Below are 16,340 nucleotides of genomic sequence, written 5' to 3'. Positions count from 1 at the left end.
CTATTTTGAAGTTCATCTAAGTTTTATGATGACAGTATTGGTCTTTTGTTGAACTCTATTTTAGAATCATTCTTGACTAGTTTCTTTTAAAACTGGAATACTGGCATGTTTTGTTTTAATACTGAGTTTCCAACTGTGTCAGTTGAAATTATTCCTATTAAAGTATTTCAGCTACCAGTAACCCAATGAAGCTTTTAAAATATTTCTCTAAAATCATTTTGAAATTATTTCAAATTGTAAATTTATATGAAGGATTTTCTGTGGTCAAATTTAATACAACAATATAAAACTAGAGTCAATTCACAGTGCCTAAAGGAACATGGATTTCTGCAAAAATTATTATTTTTCCCTTAATAATATTTAGAGAAAGCAATTGGCTTGGAGGATAAACTTTCATTTTAACCACAAAATTTCCTACACATTTATACAGGTTACAAGTGGCTTTATAAGGCTAAAGGCAGTAAAGAGCAGTAGAGTATGTGATTACTCTAGTCCAGCCATAGTCCAAGAAGCCTTCCTGAAGGAACAGATATAGGATGGATTTCTTAAATGGACTTGGAAAGTGTAGAATGTCTTATAAAATTTGGAGCACATAAATTTATATAATTCACAAAAATGAAGATTTTATGACTAGTCATTAGAATTCAGAGATGCTTAAAGCAAGATTCCACCTTGTTATCACCAGGAGGGAAAAAGAAGTCTCCAAGAGACTGTCAGTCTGAAGCAGTTGAGCTTACACTGAGGGAAAAGCAGTCATAAATCTGGATCATCTTATCAGAATCTAGGAATGCGCCTTTCCTGGTGATATGAGACAACATATGGTATTTAATAAATAAAATGTAGCCTTTCATGCATAAAATATGATTCTTGAACCAAGGAACTGTTTCCTAAAATACCCCCAAAGAAACTGTAGATTCCACTGAGTCATATGCAATGCTGATTAACTGATTAGGAATTCAATGAATAGGAGAGGTTAGAACATTGTCTTCCAGGACCTAACTACAATCTACCATGGCTATCTTCAGACCTCTCAATAACCATCTGTTGCCACCCCAGTGTCTGTCCTAACATCCTGGTGACTAACATGTCAAACCTTTTGAAATGTATTAATAGACCACTAGCTTCCAACGACCAAAAGGCTAAGAGTGGATTAGAAAGCAACTGAGGCCTATGGAAGAGATTTCACCACATAGGTTTAATCTATGTCTCCATCAGTGTATTTGAATGTGCATTAATTTATGAGTCCTCATTCTTTTACAATAAAAATTTTGTGAAACTCTTGGAAAATTGGTAATTGACATAATCTCAGTCTATGTTCCTTAACCATGTTCACTCATATTTGGCCCCATAATAAACTATCACTTCAAGGAGAGAGTTGCAGTTATAACATTGAGATGTTATAAATTTAGTAATTGACAACACAATAAGAAATCAACCTGTATATGCTGATATGGACCTTTATGAAGAACTCATGAAACAATATCAAATTAACTTTTTTCAGAAGATATAAAGAGCTTCCACTCACCCTCTCTCAAGTGCAAAGATCCTTCTCTAAAATCTCCTCCACTATTTTATTGCCTTGGATCGTATATACATTTTACTTTTGTCTTTTTCTATTTTAGATGCATTCATTTCTAGCCTACATGTTACCAGCCTGTAATCAGTACCTAGAAATGGTGACAAATAGACTTTGTCATTGAAGACTTCACCTTAAAGAGAGAAAAATAGCCACTATTTGGTGTGCAGTTTGGCACTTTAAAGACACTAGAGTTTATTTTATTACTTGAAAGATCCATCTGTATCCTTTTTCTTCACAGGTTCAGGGATCAGCAAGTATTTTCTCAAGTCAAAGAGAGATGGTGACCTATACACTCTTTAACAACCCATTTTTACTAATGTAGGGCAACCACAGAAAAAGGTAAACAAATTAGATGGACTTTGATTTAATAAACATCCAATGAAGCTTAAGACATGGGCCAACTGGCATTTCACTTTGGCAATGTTTTTTGGTTTTTCGAGACAGGGTTTCTCTGTGTAGCTTTGTGCCTTTCCTGGAACTCACTTGGTAGCCCAGGCTGGCCTCGAACTCACAGAGATCCGCCTGCCTCTGCCTCCCGAGTGCTGGGATTAAAGGCGTGTGCCACCACCGCCCGGCGTTCACTTTGGCAATGTTTTAACAAACTGGCTAAGTAGTATATCTCATCAAAAATTGGACTATGGGCTCATTCAGTTTATTTTCTGTTGATTCCAGAGTCAGTGGTTCTAACCTTGGGTAAATTTTGAACCTCTTTAACAATATTAACAAAGAATATACATTCTAAAAGTAGCCCCTTTACATTTCTAAGAAACACCTTAGTGACTTTGTAATAGCTCACTGTCTGAAACACACTTAAAGAATTGTTCAACATCCCTAGCAGTATAGGAAATGCAATTCAAAATGACTCTCAGATTCCATCTTACACCTAGAAGACCGGCTAAGAGAAAAAACACAGGTGATGTCACATGCTGGCAAGGATGTGGAGTAAGGGGAACACTCCTCCATGGCTGGTGGGAGTGCAAACTTGTACAGCTTTTTATACTAAATTTCCACTTGGAAATCAGTATGGTGGTTTCTCAGAAAATTGGAAATCATTCTACCTCAAGAACCCACTCTGCCACTCCTGGGTATATATCCAAAGGACGCTTTATCATATCATAAGGATACTTGCTCAACTATGTTCATAGAAGCTTTATTTATAATAGCCATGAACCAGAAACAACCTAGATGTCCATCAACTTTCAGTTGGATGGATAAAGAAAATGTGGTACATTTACACAATGGAATGTTACTTATCTGTTAAAAACAATGACATTATGAAATGTGCAGACAAACAGATGGAACTAGAAGTGATCATCCTGAGTGAGCTAGCTCACACCCAGAAAAACAAACATGGAAAGAACTCACTTATAGGTGAATGTTAGCTGTAAAGTAAAGGGTAACCATGTTACAATACACAAACCCAAAGAAGCAAAGTAACAAGGAAGGCTCAAGGTAGGACACATGAATCTTACTTTGAAGGGGAAATAGTATCGACATCACAGGTAGGTGGGGGAGAGGACTGGGTGGGGGGCATGGGAACAGGAGGTATCAGGATGGGGGATGACGGAGGGAGACTGTACTGGGAAAGACAACTGGAATCTGAAACATCTCTGGGATGAGCTAGAAACCTAGTGCAATGGAAACTCGCAGAAATCTGTGAGGGTGATATATTAACTAAAAGCACTAGTAATGGGAGATACAGTGCCTGAAGCAGTCATCTCCTGTAACCAGGCAAGACTTCCATAGGAAGGATTGGGGACACCAACTCTGCCAGATAACCTTTGACCTGCAATTTGCACTGCCTACAAGATATGCTAGAGCAAAGGAGACATAGAAATTATGGGAGTGGCCAGCTGGTCAGCCTGAGACCCATACTATGAGAGAGTGCCCACCTCTGACACTGCCTTGAGGGCCAGGACCCAGAGGACAGCCCTGAGACTAGGATAGAACCAGACATGACTGGCAATAAAGAAAAAAAGTCAATGAAATGATTCCTAATGACATTCTGCTGTACTCACAGATCATTGCCTTGCCCAATTGTCAGCAGAGAGGCTTTACCCAGAAATTAATGAAAACAGATGCAGAGACCCACAGCCAAACAGTCAGACCCTGGGAAATCTTGTGGAAGACGGGGAGGAAGGATTATGGGAGTTAGAGGGGCCAAGGACACCACAAGAAAATCTACAGAATCAATTAACCTGGGCTCGGAGGGGCTCACATAAACTGAACTGCCAACCAGAGAACTTGCATGGGGCTGATGCAGGCCCTCTGCAATATGTTACAGTGGTGTAGGCTGGTCTTTTTGTGGGACTTCTAATGGAGGAAGCTTGGGCTGTTTCTGACTCTGTTTCCTGCTTTGGGGACACTTTCCTCCTACTGGATTACCTCATCCAGACGTAATGGGAGAGGAGGTGCCTAGTTTTACTGTAGCTTGATATACCATGACTGGCTGATGTACATGGGAAGCCTGCCCTTTCCTGAAGAGAAAGAAGGAGTGGGTGGGGCAGAGGGGATGATGGGAGAAGGGACTGGAAGGAGAGGAGGAAAGGAGGAAAGAGAGTAAACTGATCTTGATGAGACAAAAAGTAATTTATTATAAGAAAAGAGAAGTATCTTGAGAGTAGAATGCTTTACTCATTCTAGTTTCAACCCCAAACCTTATACTTTAGTCAAAATTATTGAGGAGTGAGAGAAATAAGAAATTAGTAATATTGTTATTGGATCTCTTGCCATATAATTTCCTCAAAATTGAGATAAATTTAAGTTATTTAAACTGTGGTGCTTATGGAAAACAGAATAATATAATTAAGAGAATAATAATAATAATAATAGTAACAGATATTATGTGTTTTAAAATATTTATATCTCACTATGAAAGAACCACAATAAAACTTTAATCATATATCTTCTTTGCCTGGACACACAGTGATGGGCGATAACAGAAAGTCTTCTTAACACAGACATATTTCTCTCTATATCATGAGCATGAATGATATATGCTTAGTCTCAGAATGAAAACTGTTCATAAGTAGCTTATTTAAACCCATTTACTCTTTATCCCATAAAAGCTTTTCTATCATATAGATGTGATACAGAATCATCAAACATGAGGTCAAGACATACACGTAAGAGAAAAGAAAATGGAAAAGATCATTGTGGTAAATTGCTAAACAAGTCTATGTAAAAGAGCAGTGCCCACTAGAAGGAAGACTATTTGGATAGCCATCTGTTGTTCTTTTGAATGATCTCTTAGGACTGGCTTTTAAATGTCACAGACTAATGTATCTGAAATGTGGACTATGCACCAACAAATTAAACAAAACTAAGGAAACTAAAGAGCCTGGCCACAGTGACAAGGATGCTTGCTTCAGTGAGGCTTTAAGTTTAAATGGTTTCTAAGGTCAAAGTGTTTAAACAAAGAACTCTCTCAAAGCACTCTCATTTCTGAGCCAATCCTTAGATGAGTTTGTCATGTTTTCTAATCATACTGTTTGTATTCAAAATCAGGTTCTTCTAGTCTGTTAGGAGTAAGTGCAAATTTTCCTACGGGATTTCAGTATTAAATTGTTTTCTCTTCATCTACTTTAAAGTGATTTAAAATTTCCCCTGAGGTTTGTGTGCTCATGCATTGCTGACGGTTATGTTGCTTAATCCCCATGTGATTGAGGACTTTTATCAATGTGTCACTTACTGTAGCCAGGACAGCAAGCTCAAGGAACATTGAGATTAGATTTGCTATGAAAGTTTTAATAAAGTTTATAAACTGTGAAAGAGGCAGAAACATAGTAATCAACTTCAGGGAGAAAATTCTCCATCTCCCCAAAAGATCACTGACATCCCTTGTGAAAAGTTCCTTGCTCTAAACTCCCATGATATTTTTTCTTTTTGTTGTTAGTTTGCTTTTGTTTTGTGGTCTCATTTGAATAGATAAGAAGTGAGCATTTCACTATTTTGTTAGTAGCAAATTTTATAACACCATTTTCCCCTCCTAAAACTGGTAATTTGGGATGATGTGCCATGCCTTGTGAGGAGCCAGTATCTGATTATTAAAATGTGAGGACTTCTTTTACCTTTGTCTCTCTTGCCTCTACACTTACCCAGCGACAGATCAGTGAAGTACAATTACAGTCCAGGGAAAAACATTATTTAGAGCTTCCTCAGAGTGGCCTCACATAGCAAAGGCTTTAGAAGCATATTGTGGGAAAGGGAAGAATGATAATCACAGTAAATAAAAGAAATAGGCTATTTCATCAATTAGGGTCGAAGAGTCCCTAGTGTTGGAAAACAGCCAAAATGTCAATGGTAATTGTAATTATCATCAAGACAATAATGTTTGGTGATATAATCTGGAAAATAACTATCATAAAAGAAGGCTAAATTAGTAAGAGACACAAAGGAAAAAATGCTGATAAAGCAGTTTAAAGAGAGGTAATAACTAGGAAAACAAACCCCATGTACCTGTTCGTAGGAATCATCTTTTAGAGTTGCTTCCCTACGTCAAAAGCCTATTATTGAATCTTTTAGTTTGTATTGATAAAGTTCACAGACATTAAAGTTTACTCAGGGAAAGCAGGTCACAAGTATGTGAACTTCATAATGGCTGCAGATTAGCACTGAGGCCCGAAAATCAGCATGTTCCTAAAGCATCTCCAGAGCCACTAAGAGCTGACAAAGCACAAGCAGAAGAAGCCAGTCTAGGTCCAATTATTCTCACACTCATGAAGCTGAAATGTTGAATAGTGTCACTGGAAGAAGCATGAGTTTAACAGCTTTCTGAGGACATGCTTTGGTTGCTTTTCTATTGCTGTGAAGTGACATCATGAACAAAAGAACTTCCAGAGCAAAGAGGTTACTGTGGTTTTGTTTACAGTTTCAGAAGATTGGTACATGATCACCAGCTTGGAAATCATCATATCAAGCAGGCAGATATGGCTCTGTAGGAGTTGCTGAGAGCTTACATCTGACCCACAAGCAAGAGGCAGAGAGAAGTAACAGGGAATGAATGACATGACCTTTGAAAACTTCAGAGCCCTCCCCCAGTGACATGACCTTTGAAAACTTCAGAGCCCTCCTCCAGTGTCACACATCTATAGCCGGAAGTTTCTCTGGTCCTGCCTTGCCCAGCAGTCTGGATGAATCTCTCCCACCCGTGGTCCCACAGCCACTTAGAAAATAATTACTCAGAGGCTTATATTAATTACAAACTGTATGGCCTACGGCTCAAGCTTCTTGCTAGCTAGCTCTTATAATTTAACTCAACCCATTTCTAGTAATCTATGTGTTGCCACATAGCTATGGCATTACTGATCTGCTGACATCTTGCTGCTCCTTGGGTCGTGGGCTCACATTTCTTCTGACTCCACCCTTCTTCCTCTTGTTTTTTCAAGTGGAATGTACCACCTAACCTTATCCTGACCTGCCATAGGCCAATGCAGCTTTAATTATTATCCAGTGGGAGTCACATATATTCACAGCACACAGAAAAACATCCTACAACACATCCCCTTTTCTGTCTAGCCAAAAAGGAAAGTGTTAACTTTAACACAATAAAATTATACATAACAAAACAGTTATCAAGCAAGAATTACAGTTACAATATCTAGTCTATTTGTATTTGGCAAAGCTAAAGGAAATATTCTATTATCTATTTTTTGTGAGTCTAAAGTTTCATATCTGCCTTTTATTATAACTAAGGAAAACTATAATTATAACTATCTAGTCTTCAACTCCATCAAAGACCTCAGAAGGATATGATATTACCTGAGTAAACAGGAAGTACATTACAAGCAAATTCCATAATTCTAGAAATGACTGAGACCTCTGGCTGCCTAGATAGTCATCCAAAGTTCCTCTGTACTATTGGGGCATCCATCTTTGGCCTACAGGCCTAGAGTCTCTGGCAGACTTTTAGTGAAGCAGGAAATCTCAAGGATTGTCTCGCCTATTGGCAAAGTTTATCAGTCACTTTCCTCTGTGTCCTGCAGAATGTCTAGCAGTATCTTCTGCAAAGCAGGAGCTGAAGGACCATCTTCCCTTCTTTTGGCAAAGTTCAGTAGTCACTTTCCTATGGGTCCTGCATGTCCAGTTTATATAGCATCCGGTCAAGTAGTCAAGGCAAGGGCACTTTTTTGCCCAGTGGCTAACTTTTGCCACAAAGAAAGCAAACTCTATGAGTTTCTTCAATGCTCATCATCCTCTTTGAAATAATTGGTGCTGCCAGGAGCAGACGTGTCTCCCTGTCCAGAAAAGTCAAAGTTTTTAAAACATTTTAAAGCCATATTCTGTAGGTCTTTGAAGTGTTTGAAAATTACTACCTAATTGAAATATATCTACGTATACCTTGAAAACTTAATTAACATGACTATAAGTTTGATTATCAGAGATGACTAATTATTAATCTGTATTTCTTAAATATGTATTACAATTTTAAATGAAATGCATAAACATAATACCTTAAACAAGAGTAGAAATGTGTATATAGTATAACAAAATTGACCTTAAATTTGTATTAATAAACCGAATTGTAAAGTATTTTGAGATTAACAGTTGTTTTTTGGATTAATGTAGATTCAATAATTTACCCTATTCCTCATAATTTCTATATCCTATCTCCTATCCCCCTTTCTTCTTTTAGAAAGAGATTGACTATGACCAATAACAATTTGTAACTAAATCCCTAAACAAAGACAAACATCCATACTCCATTTTTTGAGGGTAATGTGGGCCTAGTCCTCTAGGATAATTCTTGCTAATTGGTGGTGCTGTTAATCTTATGTAGATCCTGAGAAAATTCAAGATAATGGTCAAGTCCTGGGAAGACTGGCTATAACCTTTGCTGATAGATATCTTCTGTCAAGGTTCAGGAGGTCTAGCTTGATCAAATCTGATCCATCTAACCTGGAAAAAAATCCCCAGTCTCTTGCTTCCTGTGGAAACAAAAGCAGAGCCTTCTTTCCAAAGCAAAACATCCTTAGACCCAAATTTTGAAGTTAAGATACCTTTAAAATATATATTGGTTTAACTCAGCAGCCTTTACAATCAAATGTCTCTCTCCAGTGAAAAATCCCAAAGGCAACACAATCCAGACTCTCTGTGTAGTTTCCCTCTTTACATGGCTTATTATATTTTTATATATTATTTTAATTTTTAAGACTTTATTTTATTTTTATGACTATCTATATCCTTTCTCTTCTCTTTCTGAAGCCTATGTACCTTTTTACACACATTGTAAACCATTTAGAGGTTTAATTGCTGTGGATAACATTCTGTATAAATAAAACACTGATTGGCCAGTGGCCAGGCAGGAAGTATAGGTGGGACTAACAGAGAGGAGAATTCTGGGAAGTGGAAGGCTGAGTGGAGGAGTCACTGCCAGCCTCGGCCAGGACAAGCAGCATGTGAAGATGCTGGTAAGCCATGAGCCACGTGGCAAGGTATAGATTTATGGAAATGGATTAATTTAAGATATAAGAACAGTTAGCAAGAAGCCTGCCTCGGCCATACAGTTTGTAAGCAAAATAAGTCTCTGTGTTTATTTGGTTGGGTCTGAGCGGTTGTGGGACTGCTGGGTGAGAGAGATTTGTCCTGACTGTGGGCCAGGCAGGAAAACTCTAGCTACATTTAATTCTATCTGAATCTGTCTTACTGTGTATCTGTGATCCTTTTCTGGCCAGGAGAGATTTTAAACTGCTAAGCTGTGTGGTTAGGATGAAAGTGGCATCAGCCTTGGCTGCTGACTCTGCCCCCTTCATCTTCCCAACATGGTGGAGTTATGTTTACCACCAGCTCCTGAAGCCATGCTCACCACCAACTTTGGGAAGCCGTGGGTCTATGCCTCCATCAAGCATTGTGTAGCCCAGAATCTCCCCCCCTCCCAGTCTGTATTAGCAAAAGCTAACCCCCCACCATGCGGTGCTCTTTAAGGCTTGGAGACATCTCTGTGTACTGTGGTGAGAATCTGCCATGCTGTGCTCAAGCTCAAATGGCAGAGCATCTCTGTACAGCAGCATCTCTGTACGGTGGCTCCTATGAGACCTATGAAAAGGAAGCTGCTCTTAGCTCTGTTTTAGTAAGTTCTCTCAGGTTTTAGGTGGAAACTCTCGCCATCACATCTGAGCACCAAATATAGGCATAAAGTTTCTCTGTGTCCTGCCCGGCCCAGTGGTTGGGACAAATGCCTCCCACTCACAGCCCCACAGCCACTTATAAAATAATTACTCAGAGGCTTATATTAATTACAAACTGTATGATCTATGGCTTCAGCTTCTTGCTAGCTAGCTCTTTCATCTTAAATTATCCCATTCCTATTAATCTGTATGTTGCCACATGGCTGTGGCATTACCAGTCTGCTGGCATCTTGTTGCTCCTCTGGTGGGGGATGATGTCTCTCCCGACTCCACCCTCTTCTCTTACTATCTCTTTTGGATTTTCCCTGCCTGGCTCCATTCTGCCCTACTACAGGCCAATACAGCTTTATTAATTATCCAGTGAGAGCCACACATATTCACGCATACAGAAAGACATCCCACAGCACACATCCTCCATCAAGACCATCCTAATCCTTCCCCAAACAGTTCCGCAATCTAAGAATCAAGCTGTTGGTTATTTTTGCTCTTTTGCTCTTTAATCTTTTGGCTCTTTGCTCCTTTGTGGTAGCCTGCCACCCAGCTTCTAAATAAATCACACATGGAGAGATTCATTATTACTTATAAATGCTCAGCCTTAGCTTGGCTTGTTGCTAGCCAGCTTTTCTTAACTTTAAATTATCCCATCTACCTTTTTGAAATGAATGATAAGCAGCACTGGTGGTGGTACTGGTTACCAGCAGAAAGGTCATGGTCACAACAGAATCCCATTGCTTAGTAGCGGAGAGAATTATTAGCAGGAAGGGGAGGAGGGATAAAAGGACCAGGCTTGAGGAGGAAAGAGAAAGAAAGATGGTGAGGTAGAGGGAGAGAGAACAGAGCAGAGAGAGAGGGTGGGGTCTGTGTCTGGCTTTTTTGTTTTGTTTTGTTTTTTTTCGAGACAGGGTTTGGCTGTGTAGCTTTGTGCCTTTCCTGGAACTCGCTTTGTAGACCAGGCTGGCCTCGAACTCACAGAGATCCACCTGACTCTGCCTCCCAAGTGCTGGGATTAAAGGTGTGCACCACCACTGCCTGGCTTTGTGTCTGGCTTCTAAGGGATCCCGGTGAAGTGGGCTCCCAGAGCTACACCACGCATGTGCTGATTGTGTGACCATGCCTCTTGCACATAGTCGCCAGTGCACACTGATGACATAAGACACAAGACCCTTTGCTTAACTCCTGAACTGTGCATGTGCAGTTATGTACCTGGAATGGGCAGAATTCTAACACTTTTGCCTCTGGGATTTTGGCTCTTACTTCTGTGTATCTTACTTTTACTCTTACTCCATGGCTGGCTGTGTGGCTTGGTGGCTGGGCCCTGATGTCTTCCTCTCCTTGTTCTTTTGCTCCTTCTTTCTCCTTTCCCCCAGATTTCTCCTTGTATATATTCTCTCTGCCTTCCAGCCCCACCTATCCTTTCTCCTGCCTTGCTATTGGCCGTTCAGTTCTTTATTAGACCAGTCGGGTGTTTTAGACAGGCACAGTAACACAGCTTCACAGAGTTAAACAAATGCAACATAAACAAAAGCAACACACCTTAAAATAATATTCTACAACACTAAGCATTCAATTCATGAGCTTATGGAATCTTTTCTCATTCAAGCAACCACCGGTCATGGGCTATCAGAAATATTTAAAGGGAGAGTTGGTTGTTAAAACACTTCTGATATGAGAATAATAAAGTTGATGGTGCAGGTGTTGGTTGAATCACAAAACTGCAATGTACATTAGTTACTATTGAAAAAGCTTTTGTGTTGTTAACATATGTGGTGATGTTTAAATGGAAAAAATAAGTGATTAGTGTAGCAAGAATCCTAATTGGTCTCAATTAAAAAAAAAACAAAAAAAAAAAAAACAACAACGCAGAGCCAGATACTGAGGTAAATGCCGAAAGATCAGAGAAGCAGAGCAGCCAGCCACTAGAAAGACTTCTTACCTCTACCAAATCCTCAACCTGAAAGGGCCCAGCTCCTGTTTCCACCCTACCTTATCACTTCCTCTCTCCACCTAGCCATATATCTTCATGTTTCCTCCTCTAAGTGCTGGGATTAAAGGTGTGTGCCACTACTGCCTGGCTCCTAGTGGCTAGCTCTGCACTCTGATCTCCAGGCAAGATTTATTTGTTAAAGCACAAACAAAATATCACCACATTCCTCCTTTTTTGTCTAAACTAAAAAAAAAGGTTTGTGTGGCAAAAATATCCATTATAAAATATTATCTTCTCTCTGCAAAAGAATTCCTGTGGGAGAAAGCAGAAAGGGTAAATTAACAAGAATATAATTAAGCTCTGGATCCAAACCATTCACATGTGCATCCTGAAATTTCTTTTCTACCACAGCCAATTTTCTCTCAGCTGATAATTTTCTTGGGCTATTTAAGTCCTTATCACTTTGTAAGGTTTGAAATAAATTACTTAGTTCTTGAGTTGTTAATCCAATTGTGGGCCAAAGGCAGTTAATATCTCCCAGCAAAATTTGAAAATCATTAAGAATTTGTAAATGATCTCTTCTGATTTGTACTTTCTATGATTGATTTTTTTGTAAACCTAGCTTATATCCTAGGTAATTAATAGAATCTCCTCTTTGTATTTCTTCAGGAGCAATTTGTAATCCCCAAAAATGCAAAATTTTTTTCTTCAAACATTCTTTCTAAGATATCTTCATCTGAATCAGCTAATAAGATATCATCCATATAATGGTAAATTATAGATTGAGGGAACTGATAATGAATGCACACTGGATAAAAGACTGCATCTTCCACAAATGGGGCTGGACAACATGATCACTACATGTAGAGGAATGATATTCAAACCTTATCTCTCACATTGCACAAAAGTCACCTCAAAATGCATCAAATATATCAACATAAGATCTGATATCTTTTCTCTAATAAGAAACTAGGGGATATGATTGAATTTGTAGGCACAGGGAAGAGCTTTTTGAAGATGATCCCATGAGAGCACAAGCACTAAGGCCAACAATTGACAAAAAGACCAGGAGACTGAAGTTTTTCTGTACAGCAAAGCAAACCATAACCCAGCTGATGAGCAGCCTTCAGAATGGGGACACACTTACCAGTTATACATCCTTTACAGGGTTCATATCTAGAATAAAAAGAAAGTAAAATATCTGAGCAACAGGAAAAGAAGAAAGCCAATTAATCTGGGACATGGAGTTAAAGAGTTATAAAAAGAAAAAATATAAATAGTTTAGACACTTTTAAAAATGTTTAACATTCTTAGCCACCAGGATAATAAATTAAATCTACTTTGAGATTGCATCTTATCCCAGTCTCCAGTCTGATAGCTAAGATGAAACAGACAAAATGTAACAACCAATGCTGGGTATGAGGGAAGGGAAACACCTATACATTGCTGGTGGGAATCCAAAATGGTGCAGCAATTACAGCAATAACTAAGGAAGGTTCTTGAAAATGGCTGACATTGCACTGTAAAGTTTATAAAATTGGCGCAAAACATTGTGATAATGTTACAATACCATTTTAAGAGTTCAGTGACTAATGGGGAGCCGATGGGATACATGCAGAACTGTGAAAGCGATCTCACTTAGCCAGCTGTACACGTAGACTGTAAATCTACATTCAGATCATTTCTGAACTAAGACTATCATCTCAGTTTATCTGTTGAGATCAACCAGGAAACCCTAGTTTCCTAGACATAAATCTACCACAAATCCATGTATACTACTCCTAGGTTTTGTGGTGTCTGTCTAAAGGACTTTATTTCCTGTTGCAGAGATACTTGTTCATTCTTATCCACTGCCACTCTGTTAACAACAGCTAGTCAATGATAACAGCATAGATATCATTCACCTAGAGAATTCATAATAAAATGCATTACAGTTACACAGTGAACTATTAATTATCTGTTAGGAAACATGACATCGTGATTCCCATGTTAATAGATGGGCATGTAGACAAACATCCTCAATGAGGTAATCAAGACCCAGAAAGACAAACATTCCATCTTTTTTTCTCACAGGTAGATTTTAACTTAGAATATTTATATATTTGTATTTTATTTAGAGTACCCATAGATGATTGAAAACTAGTAAAGGACAATGGAGTAGTGAGGGATCCTTCAAAGAATCGGAGATAAGGGCAAAAAGGGAAATTTCAGATCAGTAAGGATTAAGTGTGGTGTGGGATGGAGAGCAGGCTTGTTGTGGGTGAGATTACAAGGAAAGTTAAATAACACAACACAGGACAACAGCAGAGTCCCAGGGAAGGTCAAGCATTGATAGTGTAGCAAAAATGAGAGGCCTCAAACCAGATCAATGACTCTTTGCAGTGAACACTTGCAAGTAAAAATATATGGATGAAGAGGGTTACTGCCTGACTCACTGTGTCACATTACAGCTTCCATGATGAGATTTTTCCTTTTGTTTTTCCTTTTTTTTCCTCCAAAATTTTATTTTACTTTGTTTTGGGATGCAAAAGAAGATGGCAAATACAAAGGGATGGGGAATGAATGAGATGGAGATGCATGATGTAAAAGACACAAGGAACTAATAATAAGAAAGCTAAAAAAAATTAGCTGTTTCTGCACACTAGCCACTTTATGTATGGCATCTATTACGTCTATTCACTGATTAATGCATTCTAGAAACCTACTACTTGGCAGATAAGATAACGCAGACTTCCAGACGAAACAACACCGATGTTCTAATCTCACTTTGCATTACAGTGATTGGGGCAGGTCAGTGATACCAGCACAGGTTTCACTGGAAGTTTAGAGACCAAGGGATGGGGAAGATGTTCTGTTTCTCCAGAGGAACTTTATTAAGTGTGGAGGTTGAAGAGGCAACTTGATTATGTTTGAGATTAAGAGGAGGAGAAGGGATACCAGGTCAGGACAGTGAAGGGGAAGCCTACAAACAGTTCAAGGCAATGAGGACTTGAGGGTGAGTTTCTGGAAAGCCTGTGGTAAAAGCTGAAAAGTGATGCTGTAATAGCACTGTAGAGTTTGCTGTAGGAGCTCTGGGGAACTGTGAGAGAGTTCCTGAAGAGTGCCTTGTCCAGTTCCACATCTCTGAGACATCTGTGTGGTGGTTGAATGATAACGTCCCCCACAGGCTGCAGTAGTTAAACACTTGTTCCCAGGTTCCCGGTGTTGTCGGGGCTCTTTAGGAGGTGCAGCTGTGCCTGAAGGAGCACATCACAGGGCACAGGCTTTGAGATGTTGTGGCCTCATCCACTACCTCACTCTCTTAGCGTCATGCTTGTGACTGAGAGTGTGCACTCAGATTCCTGCTCCTGCGTCCATGCCTACCACTTACCACGATGTATACCTGCTACAAGTCATGTTTGTCGTGGTGTTTATCCCAGCAACAGAAATGTCACCAATACAATCCCTGGTGCTAAATACCATATAGGACAAACAGGAGGGGATGAGGAAAGTCACACATTTGTCTCTGCTTTAGAGACCTCACTCAACAGTGCCAAGTGTGGTAGTTCATATCCCTAATCTCAGTACACAGGGGGCTGAAGCAGGGGCATCACCAGTGCAGGGCCTTCCTGCTCTGTATGACAGCTTCCAAGCCTGTCTGGGCCCCATGAGACACTTTCTAAAATATTGAGTTAGCAGTGGTAGAGCGCTTGCCTAGCAAACACAAGACCCTGGGTTCGGTCCTCAGCTCCGGATTAACTCACAACAAGCACAAAGGGGTTGGTCGTGGAATCCAGGAGGGGTAGAGTGTGGTCCAAGGCGGTTCTCTGAAGAACTCTGCCTTGACCCACAATACCAGCATCCAAGACCATGAGAGAGCAAGCATGTCTCATCCTAGGTCTTAAGGGGTCTCCATCTCGGCCACTCTCTGGGGTGGGGAGGGCAGATACCTATCAGTTACCTGCTGCCTGCTAGGGGTAGTGCTTCAGGGTACAGACAACCACCCCTACTGTGAAACAAGGGGTTTGCACCTTTTCAGTGTTCCAGTTGAGTACTAACAATGTTGCCACTTGTGTTGAGTTTCTGCTCAGTTTAAATAAGGTGTTGACACTACCTTAAGTTTTCTCTAGTCCTCAGCAGGGAATATTATTTGGGGGAAACTTTCACCCATTATTTTCCATGTGTGGTGAGGGGTCATACATCCCTTGTTAGTGTCTAAGTCCAAAGAAAGGACATGACTGTTCCACCCTCAATCAGCACAAATGCTCTCCTTGCTCATGGAGATATGTCCTGGTCACATCTCCCACCATCTCGTGTTTCTGGTGCAGCCTGTGTTTAGTTCTTGTAGTGTGGAGTGTGACAAGGGGAAGAACCTCCTTGGCCATTCTCACTGACTTGGAAACAACCCTTGTGTAGCTGGGCATCTTTCACTTCAACCCTGACCTGCTTCTTTGCAGAAATGTTACCTGCTTATTCTCTTCATTCTCAATCATTATCCCTCATAGGAAAATAGACTATTGATCATTATGGTGACAGTTCACTTCTTTGGATTACAGTGAGGTGCTTTATTGGTTTATTAAGGCAACTCCACGTAGTAAAAAGGGAGGTTTATTTTGTGGGGTAACTTACAAGTGAAGGGTAGGTTACAGGGTCTGGGAAAGGTGAAGCGCAGTCCAGTGGTGTTCTCCGGAGAACTCTGCTCGGTCTACCTCCAGCATCCAGGATCCAGGAC

This window comes from Peromyscus maniculatus, chromosome 5 (genome assembly GCF_049852395.1).
Source record: "Peromyscus maniculatus bairdii isolate BWxNUB_F1_BW_parent chromosome 5, HU_Pman_BW_mat_3.1, whole genome shotgun sequence".
In the NCBI taxonomy this organism is placed as follows: Eukaryota; Metazoa; Chordata; class Mammalia; order Rodentia; family Cricetidae; genus Peromyscus; species Peromyscus maniculatus.
This window is presented reverse-complemented; position numbering follows the sequence as displayed.